The sequence below is a fragment of the Oryx dammah genome, unplaced genomic scaffold (assembly GCF_014754425.2).
Source record: "Oryx dammah isolate SB20612 unplaced genomic scaffold, SCBI_Odam_1.1 HiC_scaffold_1, whole genome shotgun sequence".
Lineage (NCBI taxonomy): Eukaryota > Metazoa > Chordata > Mammalia > Artiodactyla > Bovidae > Oryx > Oryx dammah.
The window spans coordinates 84,857,719-84,883,741 of NW_024070185.1; positions in this window are offsets into that span (position 1 = coordinate 84,857,719).

The following is a 26,023-nucleotide window of genomic DNA, read 5'->3' on the forward strand; positions in this document are numbered from 1 at the left end:
TAAAAATGTCTTTCTTCCTTTTCCTGTGATTTCCATTATTCTACCTTCTATATCACTTATCTCTTCTTCTCTACATCTTATCTGCTGCTTATTCCCTCTACTGTATTTTTTTTAATTTCAGTGATTATATTCTTCAGTTATGGTTGATTCTTTTTAACTTTTTAGATCTTTGTTGAAGTTCTCACTGAGTTCCTCTGTTCTTCTCTTGAGTTTAGTGAGCATCTTATTACCATTTTTAAAAAACTCTTTATCAGGTAAATTAATTATCTCCATTTCATTAGGGTTTTTCTGGGGTTTTATTTTGTTCTTTCAAAATAATAGAAAATGAAACAACTGACAAAGTATTAATTTCAAAAATATACAAACTGATCACATAACTCAAGACCAGAAAAATAAAAAATCCAATCAAAAAGTGGGCCAAAGACCTAACCAGACGTTTCTCCAAAGAAGACATACAGATGGCTAATAAACACATGACAAGATGCTCACCATCACTCACTATTAGAGAAATGCAAATCAATACTACAATGAGGTATCCCCTTACTCTTATCAGAATGGCCATCGTCAAAAAATCTACAAACAACAAATGCTGGAGAGAGAGTGGAAAAAAGGGAACCCTCTTGCACTGTTGGTGGGAATGTAAATTGATATAACCACTATGGAAGACAGTGTGGGGATTCCTTGTTTTGTTCTTTCATGTGGAACGTATTTCCTCATCTCCTCATTTTGTTTGACTTTCCATGTTTGTTTCTGTGAATTAATTGAAAGAGCTACATCTCCTGATCTTGAAGGAGTGGTCTTGTGAGGAACATTCCCTGTGTAGACGACCTGCACCTGGCGGTTCTGGCCAGCTGGCTGAGCCAGCATGGCCATAGGCCACGGGCAGTCCCTGAGAAGCGCAGAGCCTAAGGCCATCTTCGCATGGGGGCTGGAGCTGGAGTGGATCCTGTTCAGGGATAGTCCCTGAAGAGTGGCACACTGAGGTTGCCTTGGAGGGGCAGCTTAAGTTAGAATGGGCTTAGTCTGGGGAGAGTCCTGGAAGAACTCAAAAGCACTCACCAGTGCCTCCAACCCCCAGAAAAGCTCCAGTAATTTCCTTCCTATTTGGCAGGAAGTCTAAGGTTAGTAAATGGATTTCCTTCCTGTATAGTCAAAATGCCCTATAAACTCCGGGGATTTATTGCTGTGTCTCCAGGCAGGCCAGTGTGTGCTAGGACCTCTCAGTTATATCCCTCTGTCCTGCAGTTTCTTGCATCAGGAGTTGCGTTCCTGTGGATACTGTGTCTCTCTTTTTCCTACCCATTTCTATTCTGCGCAGTAGCTGTTTAGTTAACCCTCAGGTCTTCTTCAGGAGAAATTTCTCTATATGTAGGTTTAGATGTGTTGTGTTTGTGGGAGGAGGCAAGCTCAGGTTCTTCCTAGTTGTCCATCATCTTGGGTCTCTCCTGAATTGTGATGTTTCTTATGGAAGCTTTTAGAAAGTAAAATTTGATTATTATTATTATTATTATGGCCCTCTATAGAAAATGTATGGATCTTCTATAAAATCAAGGCACCATGGTTCTATGATAGTAATTTTGAGAGACAAAGACCTCGTTTTTTGTAAACAAACAAAAAAAGTAGCAAATGCTGTTGGGATAAAAACCTTCCTAAAAGATATTTTCCATGGAATAGGAATAATTTTTTATTTACAACTGTCTTGTTTCTTATACTTAGGAAACATAAGTTATGAGTTATTTTATTTATTCTGTTCTTTAATTGTATTCCTCAAGGCTCATTCACTTGAAATCTCTTTTCCTCATCAAAAGCTTATGCTTAATTCTATCAAATAAACAAAGCAAGAGATGAGATACTGTAAACTATAAAGATAAATCTCAAGTCAATATAGACTGTCCTCATTTTATGACTACTTATAGTGGTTTAATTCTATCAGTTCTCTTAATCAGATATCTACCAATACAAAGTTCACTCTATTCTTATGTTTTAATTTCAGAGAAAAATTCAGACTAATATATGTAATAAATGACGGTTTTAGTGTATTGTCAGAAATGTCCCTGCTTTAAAATACAGTTTCAAATGCCAAATTGCAAGGATTAAAGAACAGTTTTTGAAATATCTAGGCAAAAATTAAGTTTGTATCAATCCAAAATAATCTTGAAACCATCAAGATTATTTTTAAATTATTTTTGTTAATAGGTTATTATGTATAAAAAAGGATGTTAGGCCATAAAACCTGATGAATGTTTGTATGCTGGTTTTGTTTATCATGCTCTTATGGGCAGAATTGTATTATTCTCTAAATTCATATGTTTGAGTCCAGTATCAGAATGTGACCATATTTGGAGATTGGATCTTTACAGAGATAATTCAGTTGTATGAGATCATTCCTAGGTGGCTCAGTGGGTAAAGAACCCACCTGCCAAGTAGGAGACACAGATTCAAACCCTGGGTTGGGAAGATCCTCTGGAAAAGGAAATGGCAACCCACTGCAGTATTCTTGCCTGGGAAATCCCATGGACAGACGAGCCTGGCGGGCTACACAGTCCAAGGGGTCACAAGAGTCAGACATAACTTAGCAAATAAACAACAATCAAATATGACTGATGTCCTACTAACAAGTTTGGATATAAAACACAGTGTGTAAATACAAGAAGATGGCCATCTACCAGCCAAGGAGGGACATTTGGAGCAGATACTCCTTTACAGCCCTCAGAAGGAAATAAACCTTCTAACTCTTCAATCACAGATGTCTCGCCTCATAGAACTGTGAGAAAATAAATTTTTGTTGTATATACCTAGTCTCCGGTTCTTTGTTAAGGCAGCCCAAGAAAACTAAAACAGGTGTTAATTCCAGTTCTCATTCTTACAGCCAATAAATATCTCTTGATCATATCAAGGACTGTGAATATTCTAGGATTTTACTCTACTTCCAAGCTAAATATTTAGCCTGTTAATGCTTCTTGACTGCCAGCAGAAGGCATGAGTTTCCTGGGTCAGAGATAGGACTTCATTACTGATGGCAAAAGCAGCAAGTGTTCATGGGTTCCCTATTGCCTCCATATCCCACAGGGCCAAAATAAAGGTTCCATGATGAATGCCTGTAAGTGCAATGAGTTGCGTTACAGGACAGGAGCACACAAACCTTAGGAGAATCATCCCTACTATAGTAAATGGAACAAGACCTCCTCTTTATCTGTGAAGAGACACGAGCTCATCTCTCAGGATTACTCACTGCAAACAACTCTGAGAAGTGGCCCAAAGAGAGTGCTCAAGGCCTTATATTCTTGGTATACTCAGCAAGAACATGCAAAAATACTCAGGATCAACTGTGGCTTGCCTCTCCAACAGAGTTATTATGTGCCAGGCACAATGCTAGAGGCTCTAGTGATGGAGAGCAACAAGCCAAAAGATAATTCCAATATGGAATATTAGGTGGTATGAAAAGTGTCAAAATGCATAGAAGCTTGGAATTTTTTAGAAGGATGGAGAGACTACCTGATTTTGTATAAGGAAGTCAATATGTGTTTCCTGTAAGGTTTGATAGCTTAATTGACACTTAAAGGATCAATAAGAATTCTATATGTGAAGTGCTAGAGAAGAAGAATGGGAGGCAGTTCTAAGCAGCATAAAAAATTAAAGCAAAGGCCAGGAGGCAAGAAAGGGATTGGTGTAATTGGAAATATGAAACATTTAATATATCTATATATATATATATTTATACTTACATGAAATCTCTAATATGGGCAAATTCATGGAGACAGAAAGTAGATTGGAGATTACTAGGGGCCTAGGAGAAGGGGAGTAGAGAGTTATTCCTTTGGTTACACAGATTTTGTTTGGGATGATGAAAAAAAATTAGAAATAGTGGTAATGGTTATACATCATGAATGTAGTTAATGCCATGAAATTTTATGCTTAAAATGGTTAAAATCTCAAATTTAAATATGCTATACCAGTTCAGTTCAGTTCAGTCGCTCAGTCATGTCTGACTCTTTGCAACCCCATGAACCTCAGCACATCAGGCCTCCCTGTCCATCACCAACTCCTGGAGTCCACCCAAACCCATGTCCATTGAGTCGGTGATGCTATCCAACCATCTTATCCTCTGTCTTCCCCTTCTCCTCCTGCCCTCAATCTTTCCCAGAATCTGGGTCTTTTCAAATGAATCAGCTCTTCACATCAGGTGGCCGAAGTATGGGAGTTTCAGCTTCAACATCAGTCTTTCCAATGAACATCCAAGACTGATCTGCTTTAGGATGGACTGGTTGGATCTCCTTGCAGTCCAAGGGACTCTCAAGAGTCTTCTCCAACATCACAGTTCAAAAGCATTAATTCTTCGGCCCTCAGCTTTCTTTATAGTCCAACTCTCACATTCATACATGATCACTGGAAAAACCATAGCCTTGACTAGACGACCTTTGTTGACAAAGTAATGTCTCTGCTTTTTAATATGCTGTCTAGGTTGGTCATAACTTTCCTTCCAAGGAGTGTCTTTTAATTTCATGGCTGCAGTCACCATCTTCAGTGATTTTGGAGCCCAGAAAAATAAAGTCAGCCACTGTTTCCACTGTTTCCCCATTTATTTGCCATGAAGTGATGGAACTGGATGCCATGATCTTAGTTTTCTGAATGTTGAGCTATATTTTACTACAATTTACAAACATGAACAACCTGATGTTACATATCAAATCCCACTGAATTGTACACTTTAAATGGATAGGTTTTATGGCATGTGACTTGTATCTCAATAAAGCTGTTTAGAAAAGGAGAGATTTAGGAGGTAAAATCAGTAGGAAACTGTAATTTACTATACATGAGGATGTAAAAAATATTTGTCATTCTTACTGGCCATGCAGCAGCTGAACCTCTTCTTATGTTTAAGAACAGAGCCTGCCTCCTATCACAGAAGTTGAAAAAGCATCTGTTCATTTTCCCAGCCTCCTGGTAGCCACAGCTCTGGTACATGATCTCTGACAATCAGAAATACCTACTCTCTTTATAGCTCCTCATCCCCACCTTCTAATCAGAAGATGATTTGAAACAGCAGAGTCATGCAGGTTGCTTCCCCAGGGGGGCAGTGCCTGTGAAGTTGGCTGCATCCCATTTGCAGCCATTTGCAGGGACATTGAATCTGGTGGCAGCACCAACAGGGAGATGGCAATGCCTTGAGGGGACCATTTCTGCAGTCTGCTTTGGAGGATGGCTTCTGGTTCCATGGCCTTCACACCTGGTTTGCCAACCAGTGCATAGATTCTATGAGTTGCCTGGTGTTTTTAAAATAAATGGCTGTTCTGCTTGCTTTAGTCAGAAATGGTCTCTGTTGCATGCAACCAAGTACCCTGAACGATGTAAGAATTTGTCCCCGGTCCTCAGGAAGTTGAGTGAAATATGGGATGGATTTTTCTGAACAATATGTAACTGAAAAGAGCAAATATCCAGCTAGTGTTAGAGATAGGAGTACTAATAGCATCTGGCGTGTATAGGTGAATGGTGAACTAGATTATCAACTGTAGACCCTGGAATACAGTACTCACTGAAAGCTGACCAAGTGGTCTGAATAACCACTGTCAAGGGATAGAATAATAAGCTTGGAGACATGGTAAAGTCCTAGTCCTTATGCCATAAGACAAACTAGTCTCCAGTTTGCCAAGGTGTGTACACTCTAAGTTGCTTCATGCACATACAACTTTTTGCAACGCTATGGACTATAGCCTGCAGCAGTGACTATAATTGAGCCACTAACAGAGTGGCTACGCAGCTCCCTTGTAGCAGATCAATTAGATTGGGCCTCAGAGGGAGGGCCATGGTGAAATGGCACTCAGGCCCCACTCCAATCTCCTTAAAGAGTCATTTCATGTACCCACAGAAGCTGAATTCCCCCCCTCCCTTTATTAGCTTCTCTTGCAGCTGGGGTATTGGATGCAAATTGAGAGAAAATTTGACGGTGCAGGAGGGGTAAGGCTCATCTTCCTGTGGATTTAACAACCGCAGCAGGAAAAAGGTCATAGAGATATTGGGTTTTTCTGTGGCAGCATCTCCAAGGGCTTGACATTTGTATTAATCTATCATTCAGCTTCATCAAAATATTTTATTCCAATCCTCATAACTCTAGACTCTGATCATTTAAAGGACTAAATATCCAAGAGGGAAATGCTTCCACCAGTTGGCACTGCGATTATGTATTTATACCGTAAGTGAAATTGCCATCTGGCCATTTTATGGCTTCATATGACGTTCAGTCAAAAGGTAATAAGTGAGAAACTGTGCCGTTAGATGCAAGGACTGGTTTCAATTATCAAGGGGAAAGAAGAATGGTTTCACACATGGGAGGAGGGTGGAGAGTATGGAGGGACTCAAGGGATTTTCTGGGGATCCCTAATAACTCCTGACTTTTCTTTTCCAATAGTATAGAAAAGAAAGTCTGAAAGACTATGATGACAGGATCACCAAATCCTGTCTCAGATCTTTCAGAGACGACTTTTTGCCTTAACCCACAAGATTAACTGAGGAATGACACAAGAAAGGGAATAAGAATTCAAAGAATCACTTAGTAGATATGATTATTAGAACTTTAAAATGATTGCAAAAACAATGACCATAAAAGTTTCCTGCATTTTCTTCCTTACATTTCAAGTATAAACAAAATTGTTTTAGATAATTCTTCTTTTAAAGCCTTCAAAAAGAAGGCTTTTTCTGTTTTATTGAGATATAATTGACAATGTATAAGCTCAAGTTATACAGCATAATGACTCAACTTACGTATATTGTGAAATTTTTCTCTTTTCTATCTTCTTCCAAACTACAAAGGACATGTTGGTGCTCTATTTAGTCCTTAGATTACACAAAAGAGAGATGTGGTCACTTTAGAAATAGATCAGAAATGGTCATTATCTAAGTATCCTGTACTTGGTACTGCATGCATTAAAAGATTAGATGTTGGAGAGACAATAAATGTGTGTGTTTTTAATGAGGCAGTGTTGCACTATGCTAGGAAGAAGCATTTTTTAAGAAACATTTTGTAAAAATGTAAAGAGGGTATATTGAACAGTCAAGGGATAGACTGTGAATATGAATATATTCATTCTTTCTGGTCACCTGGCATCTGAGCATCATTCCTATGTTTGGAGAATCTACCATCTTTTGATACAGACCACTACTCTCAACCCTAAAGTCAAAAACCCCAGATACCTACTTCCCAACTCTCTTTGTAGTATAGGTCACTTACATGTGTTAGTCAAATGCATTGGTTTCCCCCCATTCCACCCCACCCTAATTTCAAATTAGCAAATCAAAATAATCAGGTACTACGCAGACTCTCCTTTTCATGCCCACCCAAGAAAGACATTTCATAGTGGAGAGTTCTGACAAAATGTGATCCACTGGAGGAGGGAATGGCAAACCACTCCAGTATACTTGCTGTGAGAACCTCATAAGCTGTATAAAAAGGCAAAAATATATTACACCAAAAAATGAGGTCCCCAGGTTGGAAGGTGTCCAACATGCTACTGGGGAAGAGTGGAAGAAAACTACTAACAGCCCCAGAAAGAAGGAAGCAGTTGAGCCAAAGCGGAAACGACCCTGTTGTGGCTATGTCTGCTGATGAAAGTAAAATCCGATGCCACAAAGAATAGTATTGTATAGGAGCCTGGAATGTTAGGTCCATGAATCAAAGTAAATTGGATGTGGTCAAGCAGGAGATGGTAAATAAACATTGACATCTTAGGAATCAGTGAACTAAAATGGACAGGAATGGGTGAATTTAATTCAGATGACCATTATATCTACTACTGTGGGTTGAAACCCCATAGAAGATGGCATAGCCCTCATACTCAACAAAAGAGTCCAAAATGCAGTATTTTACTGGGTGCGACCTCAGAAATGATGGAATGAACTTGGTTCGTTTCCAAGGCAAACAATTCAACATCACAATAATTCAGGTCTATGCCCCTACCACTGATGCCAAAGAGGTAAAGTTGATCAGTTCTAAGAAGACCTCCTAAAATTAACATTAAAAAAAAGATGTTCTGTTCATCACTGGGGATTAGAATGCAAAAGTAGGAAGTCATGAGATACCTGGAGTAACCGGCAAGTTTGGCCTTGGAAAACAAAATGAAGCAGGGCAAAGGCTAACTGAATTCTGCCAAGAGAGCCCACTGGTCATAGCAAACACCCTTTTCCAACAACACAAGAGATGACTTTACACATGGATGTCACTAAATGGTCAATACTGAAATCAAATTGATTACATTCTTCATAGCCAAAGATGGAGAAGTTGTATACTGTCAGCAGAAACAAGACATGGAGCTGACTGTGGCTCAAATCATCAGCTTCCATAGCAAAATTTCAGGCTTAAATAAAGCAGAGAAAACTACTAGGCCAGCCAGGTATGACTTAAATCAAATCCCCTATGAATTTGCAGTGGAGGTGATGAATAGATTCAAGGGATTAGATCTAGTGAACAGAGTGGATAACTATGGATGGAGACCCATGATATTGTACAGGAAGCAGCAAGCAAAATCACACCAAAGGAAAAGAAAAGCAAGAAGGCAAAGTGGTTATCTGAGGAGGCTTTACAAATAGCTGAAGAAGGAAGAGAAGCAAAAACCAAAAGAGAAAGAAAAGGTACACCCAACTAAATGCAGAGTTCTGAAGAATAGCAAGGACAGACAAGCAGGCTGTCTTCAATGAACAATGCATTAAACAAAAAAAAAAAAAAAAAAAGAGGAAAACAACAGAAGGGGAAAGACTAGAGATGTCTTCCGGAAACTTGGAAATATCAAGGGAACATTTCATCCAAAGACGGGCATGATAAAAGACAGAAATGGTAGAGACCTAGTAGATGCAGAAGAGATCAAGAAGAGATGGAAAGAATACACAGAAGAACTGTACAAAAAAAGATCTTAATGAATCAAATTAAGTCAGTCACCCAGAGCCAGACATTCTGGAATGTGAACTCAAGTGGGCCTTAGGAAGCAATGCTGTCAATAAAGCTAGTGGGTGCAATGGGATTCCAGTAGAGCTATTCAAAACCCTAAAAGATGATACTATCAAAGTGTTGCACTCAATATGTCAGCAAGTCTGGAAGACCCAGCAGTGGCCATGGGACTGGATAATGTCAGTCCTCATCCCAGTTTCCAAGAAGTGTAGTACTAAAGAATGTTTAAACCATTGGACAATTACACTCATCTCCCATGCTAGTAACGTCATGCTTAAAATCTTGCATGCTAGTCTTCAACATTATGTGAACCAGAACTACCAGATATCCAAGCTGGGTTTAGAAAAGGCAAAGGAACCAGAAATCAAATTGCCAACATTCACTGGATCATAGAGAAAGCAAGGGAATTCCAAAAAAAATATGTACCTGTTTCATTGACTGCACTCAAGCCTTTGACTGTGAGGACCATACCAAACTGTGGAAAGCTCTTAAAGAAATGGGAATACAAGATTATCTATCTGTCTCCTGAGAAACCTGTATGTGGGTCAAGAAATAACAGTTAGAACCCTGTATGGAACAACTGATTGGTTCAGTATTGAGAAAGGAGTACAACAGCACTGTCTGTTGTCCCTCTGTTTATTTAACCTATACACTGAGCACATCATGAGAAATGCCAGGCTGGATGAGTTACAAGCTGAAATCAAGATAGGTTGCAGAAACATCAACAACCTCAGATCTGCGGATGATAAAACCACTCTAATGGCAGAAAATGAAGAGGAACTAAAGAACCTCTTGACAAGGGTGAAGAAAGAGAGCAAAAAAGCCAGCTTAAAGCTAAATATTAAAAAAAAACTAAGATCATGGCATCTGACCCCATTACTTCATGGTAAATAGAAGGGGAAAAGGTGGAAGCAGTGACAGATTTCCTCTTCTTGGGCTCTAAAATCACTGCGTATGATGACTGCAGCCATGAAATCAGAAGACAACTGCTTCTTGGCAGGAAAGTTATGACAAACTTAGACAGTGCACTGAAAAACTGAAACATTACTCTGCTGGCAAAGGTCCATATAGTCAAGTTAATGGTCTTCCCAGTGATCATGCACGGTTGTGAGAGCTGGACCATAAAGAAGCACAGCACCAAAGAATTGATGCCTTTGAACTGTGGTGCTGGAGAAGACTCCTTAGAGTCCCTTGGACAGCAAAGAGATCCAACCAGTCATTTTAAAGGAAATCAAGCCTGAATATTCATTGGAAGGACTGATGCTGAAGCTGAAGGTCCAGTACTTTGGTCACCTGATGAGAACAGCCAACTCATTGGGAAAGTCCCTGACTCAGGCAAAGATTGATGTCAGAATGAGAAGGCAGAATCAGAGGATAATATGGCTCGATGGCATCACTGATACAATGGACATGAGCTTGAGCAAACTTTGGGACATGGTGAGGAACAGGGAGGCCTGGCCTGCTGCAGGCCACGGGGTCACAAAGAGTCAGACACAACCGGGTAACTGAACAACAGCAACAACATACAGACTCTATTCTAGTGAAGGTGTTAACACTGGAATCAGTTGTAATTTTAGCAGTAGCATCCCCGTTCTAGGGTCAGAAATGCTAGTGATGCAAACAAGTATCTGTGGCAGTTCTACTGATTGATTCACTTTGGCTCTGTGGCTGCTAAGATGCACGTTTGTTTTCTAATCTTGCTGTGGAATCTGTGAGATACTGAAAATCCTTTCACCAAAATCCTTCCAACTTAGATTAACCAATGTTGCTTTCCCTGGCCAGCAACTCAGAACACTTCCTGATATAGTATGTGAGGGAAGAGTCAGGGATGAAAGTTAGATATCCAGTGGACCATGCAACCTGGTAGATAGTGGTCCCATTGTCTGAGATGGGTACAGAGGAATTGCTGCAGGTTTAAGTAGTGGGTGATGGTGAGATTAATTTTGAACAAATTGAGCATGAGTTTACTTGGAGCAATTCAAATGGACAGTTCCAGTAAGCACTGGATATACCAATCTCATCCACAGAAAAGAGATTTGAACTGGACATAGATTGGATTCACCAGCATATAGAGGACGAAGTAGAGCCTGGCAAGTGTATGAGTTCTCCAGGGTAAGTGTATATAATGAGAAGAGGGCCAGGAATTCTATGATTCGATGATGGACCTTGCAAGAAAGATGCAAAAGTCAATGGACACTAAGATTATGGACGGGCACAGAAGTCAAGGCTCACGTGTGTTGAGCATCACTGACTGAACATCCAGTGGGATGATGATGGGATGTATGTCTGCATGTGTGCTGCTAACCCTGCCAGGAACACTCTCAGAGAAATGGTGAGGCTGAAGGTAGTGTGCAGTGGGATAGGATGAAAGAAATCCCATCTGAAGCTCTGCAGGACACCAGGGCAACCTACAGCAAGGATGGCTGGCAGATTCCTGAAGCTTCTCTTTCAGTCATGTCATGATTATGTTCCTCTTTTATTGAAGTGAGTAGGAGGTGAGCAATCTATCCGGACTACCTGTTTTGAGAAGCTTGGTTGTGAGAGTAGGAGAGATTAAGGAAACTGGATGAAGAGAGAGTGTATGGTTGAGGGAGGATTAATTCAAACTATGGGAGAAAATAGGTCACAAATTCATTCTGGTTTTCACACAAAGGGTCTCATGAGCCCAGGAAACCCCCTCATTCTGCAGTAAACATGATGGTTGGTCATTCTAAATTCAGATGCTAGTTATACCATCTATTAATATTGAATGCAGAGAGAGGGACACCCAGTTACTAAGCAAGGTTCTGGGAAAATGGGGGTACTGAGACAGAGCTTGAGAAAAGAACAGTTATCAGCCTTAGGGGAGGCATCTCTTCCTTGGTGATGGAGAAACATAAAGGAGTGTGTGTACTTGGATAACCTTGCAGTGTTGGAAAGTGGTAAGAAATGGAGGGAGTTTATTCATTTTTTCATTGTGAGATTGCAAGACATGAAGTCATTTCCTGGGCCTGAGGAGGCAGGTGATGAAGTCTGAGGAAAGCAGAAAAGGTTTGCAGTCATCTCCTGACAGAAGAAAATGAGAAGTTTTTAGGGATCCACCTGAAGTTAGACCTGGTTATATACAGTCATTCTCCTTAAGTATTCTTCTCCCCTTCCCCAGACTGCGGGGAAATAGTGAGAGGGATAAGTTTCTAAAGGTATTACCCTCCAAGACAAAGAATAAGGGAAAGGAACCATCCAGGGATAAAATAATTCAGCAAACTTAGTAACAAGAGGAATTGGTCTTGCAGAGTTGGAGGTGGCTACTCGACAGGGGCCCTGAGAAGGGAGTTCAGTGAAAAGGGACTCAGTTTCCCTTCTCAGGTGCCAGGAGACGTGGGACTAGTAGGCATGTAGAGGTCATGTAGGGAGCTATTGGCTGACAGTATTGGTTGAAAGTCTGGATATAAAGTAATTTTTATCCTTCAAGCTTCTTCCTGCCCCAACACCAGGATGCCTGAAGGATGATTTTTCTCTGGAAAACCTAAAAGAAAGACTTTCATATCTTCATATTTGCTGCACCTTGTGTGATTTATCATGTATAAGTCCCATGGAGACTCTGGGAAGGACATTTCTATAAAGGAAATTTGGGGGGCTTACTACACAAAAAAATAGAAATAGGAGTGGGTACTGAGCAGAAAACACCTATCTATCACTGGGAGTAATAGTTAAACCTAAAGAAAGAGAAGGATAAAGCCATACAAAGCAATGTTTCATGCAGAGGGAACAGCATATACAAAGGCCCTGGTGTGGGAAAGAGATTAAAATACTTTAAAAACTGAAGGAGGGAAAGTGTTTCTGATGACTAAGGACCAAGAAGAAAAGTGTGAGATGAATTTGAAAGGCAGAAGGGACCAGGATCACAGTTAGAGTGTGGTTTCTTTCCTGAGTATAATGAGAATCCGCTGAATCAGGGCTGACCAGAGCCCACTTTTTTATGCTGTATGAAGTTAGGTTGTTGTGAAGATGAAAGTGGCTTGGACCAAGGTGATGGCAATGAAGATGGAAGGACATGGTTAGATAAGAGATGTGTTTTGGAGGTCTTCCTGCTATACCTGGACCCCTCTAAAAGCTGTCATTACCCAACAATCAAAGCATGTGTGCGTGCTCAGTCACTTCAGTCATGTCCAACTCTTTGAGACCCTATGGACTATAGCCTGCCAGGGTGCTCCATCCATGGGATTCTCCAGGCAAGAATACTGTTGTGAATTGCCATGCCCTCCTCCAGGGGACTTTCCAGATCCAGGGGTTGAACCCATGTCTCTTCATTTCAGACAGATTCTTTACCATCTGAGCCACCAGGGAATCCCCTAAGTCAGGAGGCTCTCCTTAAATTGTTAATCAGGTAATGTGTGTTGAATGAATGAAGTTCTGATATACAGGTGCATTATTGATCAGAAAATTAAGCAAAAAATACCATAACAGCAACAACCATAATATTGTTTTATTTAATGTAATAAGCACTCAATATAGGATTTATGTATGAAGCAACTGAAGCCCAGAGAGGTCAAACGATGTGCCTGGGGCCACTTAGCTGGTTATGGGCACAGCCATAGCAGCTCCAATGCTTGCTCTCAATCAATACACTGTCACCTCTCTCCACATACCAAATTCAGCCATTTTGACAATTTTAAAATAAATGCCTTTTTTGTACAAACAGCCTATGCAATTTGGTAACAACAACAAACTCAACTGAAAAATGGACAGAAGACCTAAACAGACATTTCTCAAAAGAAAACATAGAGATGGCAAACAGGTGCATGAAAAGATGTTCAACATTACTAATCATTCAGTTCAGTTCAGTTCAGTTCAGTCTCTCAGTCGTGTCCGATCCTTTGCGACCCCATGAATCGCAGCACGCCAGGCCTCCCTGTCCATCACCAACTCCCGGAGTTCACTCAGACTCTTGTCCATCAAGTCAGTGACGCCATCCAGCCATCTCATCCTCAGTCATCCCCTTCTCCTCCTGCCCCCAGTCACTCCCAGCATCAGAGTCTTTTCCAATGAGTCAACTCTTCGCATGAGGTGGCCAAAGTACTGGAGTTTCAGCTTTAGCATCAGTCCTTCCAAAGAAATCCCAGGGCTGATCTCCTTCAGAAGGGACTGGTTGGATCTCCTTGCAGTCCAAGGGACTCTCAAGAGTCTTCTCCAACACCACAGTTCAAAAGCATCAATTCTTCGGTGCTCAGCCTTCTTCACAGTCCAATTCTCACATCCATACATGACCACAGGCAAAACCATAGCCTTGACTAGATGGACCTTTAGAGAAATGCAAATCAAAAACTACAGTGAGGTACCACCTCACACTGGTCAGAATGGCCATCATTAAAGGGTCTACAAGTAATAAATGCCAGAGAGGATGAGGAGAGAAGGGAAACTTCAAACAACTGTTGGTGGAAATGGAAGTTGGTGCAGCCACTACGGAGAACAATATGTAGGTTTCTCAAAAAACTAAAATCATAGAGTTGCTATATGATCCAGCAGTCCCACTCCTGAGCAAATATTTGGACAAAACCATAATTCAAGAAGACACATGCACTCCAAAGTTCATAGCAGCACTATTTACAATAACACAAGACAAGGAAGCAACCTAAATGTCCATCAACAGATGAACAAACAAAGAAGATGTGGTAATATATAAATGGAATACTTCTCAGTCCTAAAAAAGAATGCAATAATGCCATTTGCGGCAACATGGGTGAAACTAGAGATTAGCATACTAAGTGAAGTAGGTCAAAAAGAAAAAGACAAAGATCATGTGGTATCACTTATATGTGGAATCTAAAATATGACACAAGCGAACTTATCTATGGAACAGAAACAGACGCACAGACAGAGAACAGACATGTGGCTGCCAAGGGGAGTAGAGGGGGTGGTGGATTGGGGGTTCGGGGTTATCAGATACAAACTATTGCATGTAGAATGGATAAGCAAGATACTCCTATATAGCACAGGGAACTATATTTAATATCCCATGATAGACCATAATGCAAAAGAATATGAAAAAGAATGTATATATACGTATAACTGAATCACTTTGCTGTACAGCAGAAATCAACACAGTACTGTAAATCAACTATACCTCAATAAAATAAATTTGAAAAATTTTAAATGATCTTAAAAAACTGAAACACATTGGATACTGAGTCATTTGTAAGAAAGAACCAAAGATTAGGTTTATAGAAGACACTGGGTTGAGAATAAGGGTTCAAGTACAAAATTTCAAAGGAAATTTTTAAGCAATGTAACATCTATGATTGTATTCAGGAAATTACAGCAATCAGCCAATTACAACAGCTTGCAGAGGCAAGCAGCAAGCCAAGATAAGGTGACTAAGTTTAAGCAAAAACATAATATGCAGATTGGACAGGCAAGAGGCAGACAATAAGTGCCAGAGGCAGTAACTGCAGGTGTTAAGGAGAAGAGAAATTCTGCATACAGCTCAAGGTTGCCTGGCAGATATTGGTCTTACAGACAGGACAACCTTGGCAAGAAAAGTTGACCACCCTAAGCCAGGAGCAGCAGCTTCTCTAGGGAAAGGTGCAATGCAACTTTAAAATGCTAAAGCATTCTTTGATTCTGGTTTTAGAATTCAGAAATATGGTCTCAGGAAATAATGCAAGTCCTTCTATTTAGGCTTGGGACCAATGAGGTTTGAGCCACAGTTTTTGCATCTGTCAACAAGTGAGCTCTAAACTTCTTTTGGCTTTAATGGGGGTCAGAGGCTGCTTATATGTCAAATGACTGAATTTGGAAGTTTACTTGTTTACAGAGCATTTTTTAAAAATACAAGTCTTTTTTAAACTAGTCAAATGATGTTAAATTTTGAAGTACATATAGAAAAGTGAATGTTTTACCCACATGAACCCCTACCTTTATAGCCCAGAAATGACCACCATGAACAACTGGGTATGCCTCCCTCCAGGGTTTCTGCATATATAATACACATGTTTTATCTTTAGGAACAAGTGGGATTATGTTACCTATACTGATCTACTTGACTTACTACAATATTGCCATCTTTTAACATCAATATAAATAGAGCTACTTCTTTTCAATAGCTGCTAAGTAGCTCATTGTAGGAGTGTATCATTATTTATTTAGCTAATGACCTGATGACTAGCACTAAAAGTTGTTTTCAATTTTTCCTCGTACAAATATCGCTGCAGTCAATATCCTTGCACCACTTGTCTTTGCTCATTTATGTGATAATTTCTGTGGGACAGATTCTGAGAAGTGTGTTGCTAGTTCTGTAAGACAAATTCTAGGAAGTGTCTAGGTTAAAAGGTGGGGACATTTTAAAAGCTGATACACACTTGTCAAAATTCACTTTTAAAATCTGTATTCATTTGCACTAGATTTCGGAGAAGGCAATGGCAACCCATTCCAGTACTCTTGCCTGGAAAATCCCATGGACCTGGTAGGCTGCAGTCCGTGGGGTTGCTAGGAGTCGGACAGGACTGAGCGACTTCACTTTCACTTTTCACTTTCATGCATTGGAGAAGGAAATGGCAACCCACTCCAGTGTTCTTGCCTGGAGAATCCCAGGGAGAGGGGAGCCTGGTGGGCTGCCGTCTGTGGGGTTGCACAGGGTTGGACGCAACTGAAGCGACTTAGCAGCAGCAGCAGTACTAGATTTCCCTAACACTCCTCCCAACAATGGATTGTATCCCACTCCATCGTTTACAGACAAATAAGTAAAAAAATTTTCATTTAAATGCTATTTTCTTCATTATTACTAATAACGAAGTGACTCATTATGGTTCAAAGTAATTTGCATTTGATTTTTTTCAGAAGCGAGTTATTTGTGTTCGTATCTCTTACCTATTGTACTATTAGACATTGATTTTTTTTCCTTTGGCTGTATAAGAACTCAACATATTAAAAATATTCATCCTTTATCTAGAATAACAATTATATTTTCCCCAACTTTTTGCTTTTAATTTTGTTTGTCCTTCATCAAACAAAACCTGCTTGACTTTCACGTAATTAAATATGCTTATCTTTTGGGTTTCACTTTGTACCCTATCCCAAGATTATAAACCTTTACTCCCATGGTTTGTTTTAGTAATTTTATGTGTAATTTTAACAGTTAAGTCTTTAATCACATGAGAATATTTTTAAGTTCAGAACTAGGTGAGGGAATAACCAGTGATTCCCGTATGAGGCACTTTCCCGTTACTAGTAGATACTTGGAGAAGGCGATGGCACCCCACTCCAGTACTCTTGCCTGGAAAATCCCATGGACAGAGGAGCCTGGTGGGCTACAGTCCATGGGGTCTCGAAGAGTCGGACACGACTGAGCGACTTCACTTCTACTTTTCACTTTTCACTTTCATGCATTGGAGAGGGAAATGGCAACCCACTCCAGTGTTCTTGCCGGGAGAATCCCAGGGACAGGGGAGCCTGGTGGGCTGCCGTCTATGGGGTCACACAGAGTTGGACATAACTGAAGTGACTTAGCAGCAGCAGCAGCAGCAGCAGCAGCAGTAGATACTTTGCACCAGTTCTCTCAACGGCCACTTTATCTGGCTTCTATTTGGAGAGTATGGAACAGTAAAGAAAACATTTTCTAGACTTCCCCAGAACTGAGGTTCTGGAAGGAAACTATGTTCCATCACTTAAATGAACTCATGAGAGATTTTGGAAGGCAGAAGAGGATCATCTTCCTATGGCTCTTGTACGTTGCCATTAGCATTAGTCCTCCAGGGTCCATCTGCCAGCTTCCTGGGAATCCGAAAGCAATATGATAAGGACAGCTTCTTAATGTCACTTTTAATTCCCAGACTAAGTTTTGGACACCACAGTCTAGTTTCCTGAATGTGACAGGCAGTTGCAAAGGCAAGGCTTCTTCTTTTTGACACAGCTTTGGTGACAGTGTCTCATTTAGCTCCTGTGGCTCCCACTGAATCAGCCCTCCTTTTCCTTATTCCAGGAGATCCAGCCTTGAAAACGTTCCCATAGCTCTCCCAACAGTGTTGTTAACATCTAATTTCCTATATTAAATCACCTTCTGTCCAAAATAACAGAACAACTTCTATTTCCAGCACTGATATGGTCTTTGATTTCAATGATCTTCTTTATCATTTATGATTTTACATTTAGATGTGAAATGAATCTATTTTTTGAATTTCAGTTCCATTTCATTGATCAGTTTGTATTTCACTGATGCCACATTGTTTTAATTAGTGCAGTTCTAATATCCGATTTCATAAATCAAATAAGTTCATCGTATTTCTTCTTTTTCAAAGTCAGTTCCATTATTTTAAAATATTTAACCATCCACTGGAAAATGAGAATCAACTTTTTAAGTTTCTCAAAATATCCATTGGAATTTTGATTAGGTGCACTTGGACTTATTGGTTAATTTGGGGATAACTGTAATCTTTATAATATAGACTCTTTTAATCCAGAAATGTGTTCAGTCTCTTCATGTATACATCTCCTTTCATGTCTTTATTCAGTGTTTAATAGTTTCCTTTATATATATCAGCTTGTACATTTCTGTTAGATGTAGTATTTTTGATTATTTAACCACCTTTTATTATAAATTATATCCTTATTATAAATAATACCTTTCCTCAATTATATTTTGAATATACTTAAATATAATATTTTAAATATAATGAAAAGAGTTTAACATTTATTAAGCACTTTCTAGGCATGAACTCTCCTTTTATTTCTACAAGCTTTAGTTTTCCTACATACTTTAGATTAAGAGACATGTTAAATCATAGCTTCCTTGTAATAGTGAGAATATGTTTTATTGCTCATTGCTGTTTTCAGGTAATAATGGTTATTCTTTTTTATTTTTCTATTTAAACTGAAAGTCTTTATTGTTCCACTGTGAGGTAATGATTAAAATTATCCTGAAAAGAAATACTCTTCAAATAGTCTATCGTAAACACAGATATTTTTTAGTTATTAGACATCTTTTTTAGTTGATAACTTTAAAATGTTTTCCTTTTATAACAACAAAAATCCATATATCTGACTAGTTTCCGGTAAACTTAACAAATGCATTTGGTTTTGGTCAGTTGCCAAGTTGTGTCCAACTCTGCAAACTATGGACTGCGGCATGCCAGGCCTCCCTGTTCCTCATCATATCCTGGAGTTTTTGCAAGTTCATGTCCACTGAAACGGTGCTGCCATCCAACCATCTCATCTCTCTGTTACCCTCTTCTCCTGCCTTCAGTCTTTCCCAACATCAGGGTCTTTTCCAATGAGTCCATTATTTGCATCAGGTGACCAAAGTATTGGAGCTTCAGCTTCAGTATCAGTCCTTCTAATGAATATTCAGAGTTCATTTCCTTTAGTATTGATTGGTTTGATGTCCTTGCTTTCCAAGGGACTCTCAAGAGTCTTCTCCAGCACCACAGTTCAAAAGCACCAATTCTTCAGTGCTCTGCCTTCTTTATGGTCCAGCTCTCACATTGGTACATTTCTACTGAAAAGACCATAGTTTTGACTATACAGACGTTTGTCAGCAAAGTGATGTCTTTGCTTTTCAATACACAAACCTCTTTGCTTTGCAGTTCTAGGATTGTCATAGCTTTCCTTGAAAGAAGCAATTGTCTTCTAACAAATGCATATCATACCCAAAAAGAGTGCTGGAGAGGACTTGCCTGACACTTTTCTGACAACCTCATGCTTTTTTTGTTTAAGCCTATTACTTGTAGTAGCATTACCTCTAGGCAAGAAACAAACCAACATTTCTGGGGTATAAAGGAGAGGACTCTTCCAGTCCTGTGAGATATAAGAAAACTGGACACCAATTTCTCTGCAAGACTTAAAAATGTTGTTCTTCTCTGTTTGCTCCTTTAAATGTGAAAAGTGAAAGTGAAAGTGAAGTCGCTCAGTTGTGTCCGACTCTTTGTGACCCCATGGACTGTAGCCTACCAGGCTCCTCCCGCCATGGGATTCTCCAGGCAATAGTATTGGAGTGGGTTGCCATTTCCTTCTCCAGGGGATCTTCCCGACCCAGGGATCGAACCCTGGTCTCCTGCATTCCAGGCAGACACTTTAACCACTGAGCCACCAGGGATGTTGTTCTTCTCTGTTTGCTCCTTTAAATGAGGTATATATTATCAAGAAACCTATCTTTGAGACTATTACTGCCTTTTGTATCTTCTGCAGTTTCTGGAAGAGAGAAAAAACAAGGTGTCTGGGCCTGGATTTCTAAGAAAATAGAGCACAAAGGCTTTCTTGGGAGGGACAACCCTCAAACTGGCAAGGGGGTGGGGGAAAGGGATGCATAGAAGCAGGGAAAATAACAGGCAGTGATGTGTTACCAAGCTGACTAGAGCTTCCTAAGCAAACCCTGCCCTTGCTCAGTGATGTGGATCACCATGCTGGTAAGCATTGTGGGTACCATCTCCTGCCTCTCACTGCTCAGAATTCCACCCAATGATGCACCAAATACTCTGCGGTTTGGGGTGGTGTTACCTGCCCCATAAGCAGCTTTTGGGAAAGGCCAGTCCCCAGCTTTTGTGTTTGTTTGAGTTCCTAAATGATGGAGCCCAAACATCTACAGGATCTGCCAGACCTGGTGCATGAAAGAAGCCAGAAGGTAGCCAGCCACACTCCCACAGGGATCAGAGATAGCTGGAGGGGTGAAGGTCTCCCAGACTAGGTCTCTCCACTTGGCAAGCAGTCGAGGCCTAGGCTAGCTGAGGCCGAGGGAATCCAGAAGGAGCCCACACTAGGGCTTGTACAGCTGCTGTTTTTCTAAGGGGAGTGGATATCCTCTTGTATTTTAGGGGAAAATCCTGTGTGGCACAAGTCATGGGGTAGCATGAGTCCTGCTTCAGGAACCATTCACAGACAGCTGGGAGCAAACAAGCCAAGGTGCAGCACTTCGAAAGTAAGAATACCACCTGGAGGCAGAAGTCACAAGTCACGTGGGCCTCAGCTTCCTGCCCAGTTAACCCTTTCATGCCCAGTTCCACACCATAGAGTCTCAAGCTGAGCTGTGTCCCCAGGTTGGGTGAAGAAGTCACATAGCATGTAACTGCACAGGATGGTGGGTTTCCCGTGTGGCACTGAGCCCTCGGGCAGTCAAAAAGGGGCAGCCTGAGTCTGAGAGAGTCATTTCCTAGACAGGTTGATAAGAAATCCAGGGGTCTCCAAGGAGAGAGGGGTCTGGAATTCTCATGGAGGAAGAAAGGACAAACTTTTTTTCCCCCTTCTACATTCCTTAGGATTACATAACAATAATGTATCCTGCTCGAGGACAGTCTCTGGAAAAAAACCTTCTGGCTAATCCTGTTATCTTAAAATGTAAATTATGGGAGTAGGTCTGGTGAGGTCTTTACAACCTCCAGATATTCTTTTGATTAGTCATTGTAATAACTAATTGGGGAGTATATAACTTCATTGCTAACACTAGCAAGGGGGTACTCTTTCTGCTCCCTTCTGATGTCTATGTCAGAAGCTTTCTCTATCCCTTTTATACTTTAATAAAACTCTTGCACAAAAAGCTCTGAGCAATCAAGCCTCGTCTCTGGCCCCAGATTGAATTCTTCTCCTCCGGAGGCCAAGAATCCCAGTGTCTTTTTGCGGTTCAGCAACAACCTTTCAAGTCTGACTCCTGGCCCCAACACCTCTCACCTCTGCATGGGTGAAATGCCTTAAAACAGACAACACCCATCAAACAATGTGGTGCCTTAGCCCTTGTGCTTAGCTGCTCAGTTGTATCTGACTCTTTGTGACACGTGGACTGTAGCCCGTCAGGCTCCTCTGTCCATGGGGTTTTCCAGGCAAGAAGACCAGAGTGGGTAGCCATTCCTCTTTTCCAGGGGATCTTCCTGACTCAGAGATCTAATCTGCATCTCCTGTGTCTCCTGCTTTGCATTCTTTACCCGCTGAGCCGCTGGGGAAGCCCTTGTGGTGCCTTAGAGGAATCCACTGGAGAAGGCAATGGCAACCCACTCCAGTGTTCTTGCCTGGAGAATCCCAGGGACAGGGGAGCCTGGTGGGCTGCCGTCTACGGAGTTGCACAGAGTTGGACATGACTGAAGCGACTTAGCAGCAGCAGAGGAATCCATTGTTATGGTGCACTTGAGAGGGATGGAAACACTTGCATGGCATTCACAAAACATCTCACTAGATGGTTGGCACTCACATAAATCCTTAAGGGGACCACTTCCCTGCCCTGATGCTGACACCTGCACTCACCCTCCAGAAACCACACAGCTTCCTTCCCTGGAGCGAAGGGGAGCATCTCAGGGGAGACCCCATGTGGGAGGGAGGCCCGCAGCTCAAAGCCCTAGGATACCCAACATCTGGAACTCCCTGGTCATTGGGGGTTATCATGCTCACCTGGCCCCACTCCATGGGTCTCTGCCTCCTTGCCTGTCTCCTCTAGGGCCTCTTTGTCGTCTTCCTTGTCCCCTCTTCCCATGCCTTGCCACCTCGGCTTTTTACACCTGAATGAAGAACTCGTTTCTAGTTCTCTCCTGTCAGCATTCACCCTGTTTGCCACTCCCAGCTGGCCCTGCCTAGCACACAGCTCTGAGAAAACACCCAGCTCTTTGTTTCCTTCAGAACTACAGCCGGTTCTGGATGTCTGCAAGGCTACTCAGGGAGCAGCGAGGCCTAAGGGTCCTCTGTCACACTTGGGTAAGAAAACTAGTATGTAAGGCACAGCCCTGTGGCTGGGCATTCTGTCTCTATATGTCTGAAGTTACTTCCATCCTGACCAATGCTAGTGACCTGTCTGCCATGACCTCACTCAGGGCTTTCCAGAAATCCCCTCACATCCTCCTCTCAACAATGTTAGGATCCAGTATAAGGTCATTATCATACTACTTTCTAGATGAGGAAACTGAGGCACCAGGGTTTCACATGACTTACCCAGGATTGTTTAGCATGAGGTAGAGATCTATGGAATACAGGGTTGTTGAGCTCTGGAAACCAGGCTTTCAACCCCTCCCTCACACTGATTCTTCTGTATGATATTTTACATAAAAATATGTTTAAAACAATTGTGTCACTTTAAAAATTTTTTTAAATTTATTTTTAATTGGAGGATAATTGCTTTACAATGTTGTGTCGGTTTCCGCTGTACAACAGTGTCACTTTGGTAGACCTTGTTTCTCAAGCCATTTGTGCTCTACCTGCCTGAACAACACACAAGCCTCATTGGCATGACCACTTGGGGTTCCCCAGGCCTGGACCTGGTCTGCCTTCCTCACCTGCTCTCCCACTGCCAGATTTCCTCTTTCATCTTTTGCAGGAATGCCTCAACAAAAGATGGTCAATTAAGTGGAAGAATGAATGAACTTCTGTCCCTATCCACCTCTGGTATACTCTCTTCAAGATGGAGCCAATCACGCATATATATGGAATCTAGGAAGATGGTACTGATGAACCTATTCACAGGACAGCGATGGAGATACAGATATAGATAGCCAACTTATGGACCAGGGCAGGGGAGATGAAAGAGAGGGTGAGATCAATGGAGAGAGTAGCATGGAAGTATATACACTATCATATGTAAAATAGATAGCCAAAGGAAATTTGCTGTATGACTCAGGAATCTCAAACCAGGGCTCTGTAACAACCAGAGGGGTGGGAAAGGTGGGAGATGAGAGGAAGGTCCAAGAGGGAGGGGATATAAGTACGTCCATGGCTAATTCACATTGATGTATGGCAGAAATCAAACCAATATTGTAAAGCAACCATCAATCAACTAAAAATAAATAAATATATATATATATTTTTAAAAAGATGTAACCAAGCACTTGTTGAAGTGAATTGAATAAGGGACTGACTATCCCTCAGAATTCATTGTCCATATTCACTCAGTAGGGATCCACACTCTGCACACACACTCACATATATGTGTGGAGTCGCACATATATACACACACATCTTTAGTTGATGATACCATTTCCCTAATGTAGACAAATTTTGATTGGGGTAATAATAATCATACCTAACATGAATCACTACCTCATATTGGATACTTTCCTAAGCAGTTAGCATATCTTAGCTCAGCTTATCCTCAGAAAAACTTGATGAAATTGGTTATATTATTATCAATGGCTGCCAAAAGGAGAAACCAAGGCCCAATGCAGTTAAGGAAAGTATCTTGCCCCAGCCATATAGCCTGTGACCGGTGGGGCTGAGACTCTGACACACCACTGTCTGCTTCTCACTACTGGGCTCTATTGCCTGTTGATCTGGATGACTGGCTCAGTCAGTGTCTGCTTTCCTGTCATCCCAACAGGCCACCAACCCAGCAAAACCCTCCACACTTGTGTGTGTACCGCTTATGGAGATCATCACACAGCAGGAGCTGAGCTAACGTCTCACGCACTTCTGCTGAGTTGCTCAGAGTCTATTAAACTGGAAGTTTCTCAGAAGACCAGAAATGTGGTCAAGCACCCAATTTCCGGGCTTCTAGTGCATTTACCAAACTGATAACATTCATTTTAATCTCTTGTTGAAACAAACCACACCTGCAGAGGACAATTTTTGTCTCTAAATCCGTCATTGTATACATTTCACAGTGCAGTTTCCTCTGGTGCATGCTACAATTAGGAAAAGTAAAGGTTGTGGGTGAGCCAGCATTAACCTGGGGCAGCTTCTCTGAAAATGCCAAATTTGCAAGGTTTCCTTTCTGCACTGCATGCCTGTGGCTTCTGTTGAAGAATCACCCCCATTGCAATGCCAGAAGGCATGCTACAGAGAATCTGCCCAACTCCCTCGGGCCTCATATGAAGAAAGCAGGTTCAGAAAGATGGAATGATTCCCTTAGTGAGTCTGGGGTAAGGAATGCATTAGAACCCCAGCCTCCTCAGTTGCAGCCTTGGCTCTTTCCAGCGAACTACTCTGTGTGACTTTGCAGAAATGTTTAGATAAGGTTTGCCTCAGTGGCTGGAGCTGCATTGCAAAGTGGACGTGTCCTCTCTTATTCTTAGTAAAATGACTTTTGTTAGAACACATTTCACAATTTTATATTTCACACTCTTGTAACCCAGCTAACTGTGTCCCAGTCACCAGCTAACTGCTGCTACATGCTTGCTCCATCACTGCAGGTTTTGCAATGAACACAATTAGTTGCTTCCCAAGTCTTGACCATTTTTAGTACATTTGCTTGTCTCTCTTCTACTTTTTTGTTAGTTTCCTTTATTTTGACACCTTTACTCACATAGACCATTGAATCTGAGTGAACAAAAATGCTAATTGAAATGCGTGCCATCTGTGGCGGCTGAATTTGAAGACGTGTTTCAATTTCTGTAATGGTATACTTGCAACATTCTCTCTTCGTTTGCAAAATCACCTCTTTCTGATCTTTTCCTGGGTCTTTTTGGAAATAAATGCTTTGAAACATATTCAGACCATCAGCTGCTTTTGTCTGGGGAAATCATATAATCGCTGTAGAGATCTAATTTCTTTCTTAGCTTGAGCAAGCGCCATTTAATAGCACACATTTCAACTTACCATAAAGACTGTACTTCCATGGTGAGTGTTATTTGACTATCCTCTATTACTCAATTTCCCACAAAAACTAGCTTTTGAAAAATAAGGCCAAGTATACTAATGGAACCATGTGGCAGAAGCAGGGGGACTGAGCAGCTGAGGCTGGAAGACAGAGTGGAAATGTTGAACACTCACAATATCTGGGTTGTGGCTGGGCCAGGTAGGGGGCAACAGAAAAGAGGGGGTGGAAAGTTGGTAGAGGAAAGAATCCAAAGGAGTAATGAGGATTTGACGATTGAGTAAATGTCAAGGGAAAAAATAAGGATGAATCAAGTAAATCAAGAGAAAAAATGCAAAAAGAAAAAAAAAGGAGAAAGAATAAAGGTCAACAACGGTGGATGAATGGAAAGGGAAGGAGCAGAGCAAGGCTAAGGACTGGAAATAACATGAAGTGTAGAAATAAAACAAAGTACACAAGGGAAATAAAAAAAATGCCATTCCAGGAAGTTTCTGCCTGAATACTCAATGACTCATTAGGTCAAAACATCAGCATAAATTGCATACTGATGGGTGTGGGCAGGCCTCCTGTGGGTGACCAGCCTTGACCATTGCTTCCACACTCTCTCACATTTTAAAGCC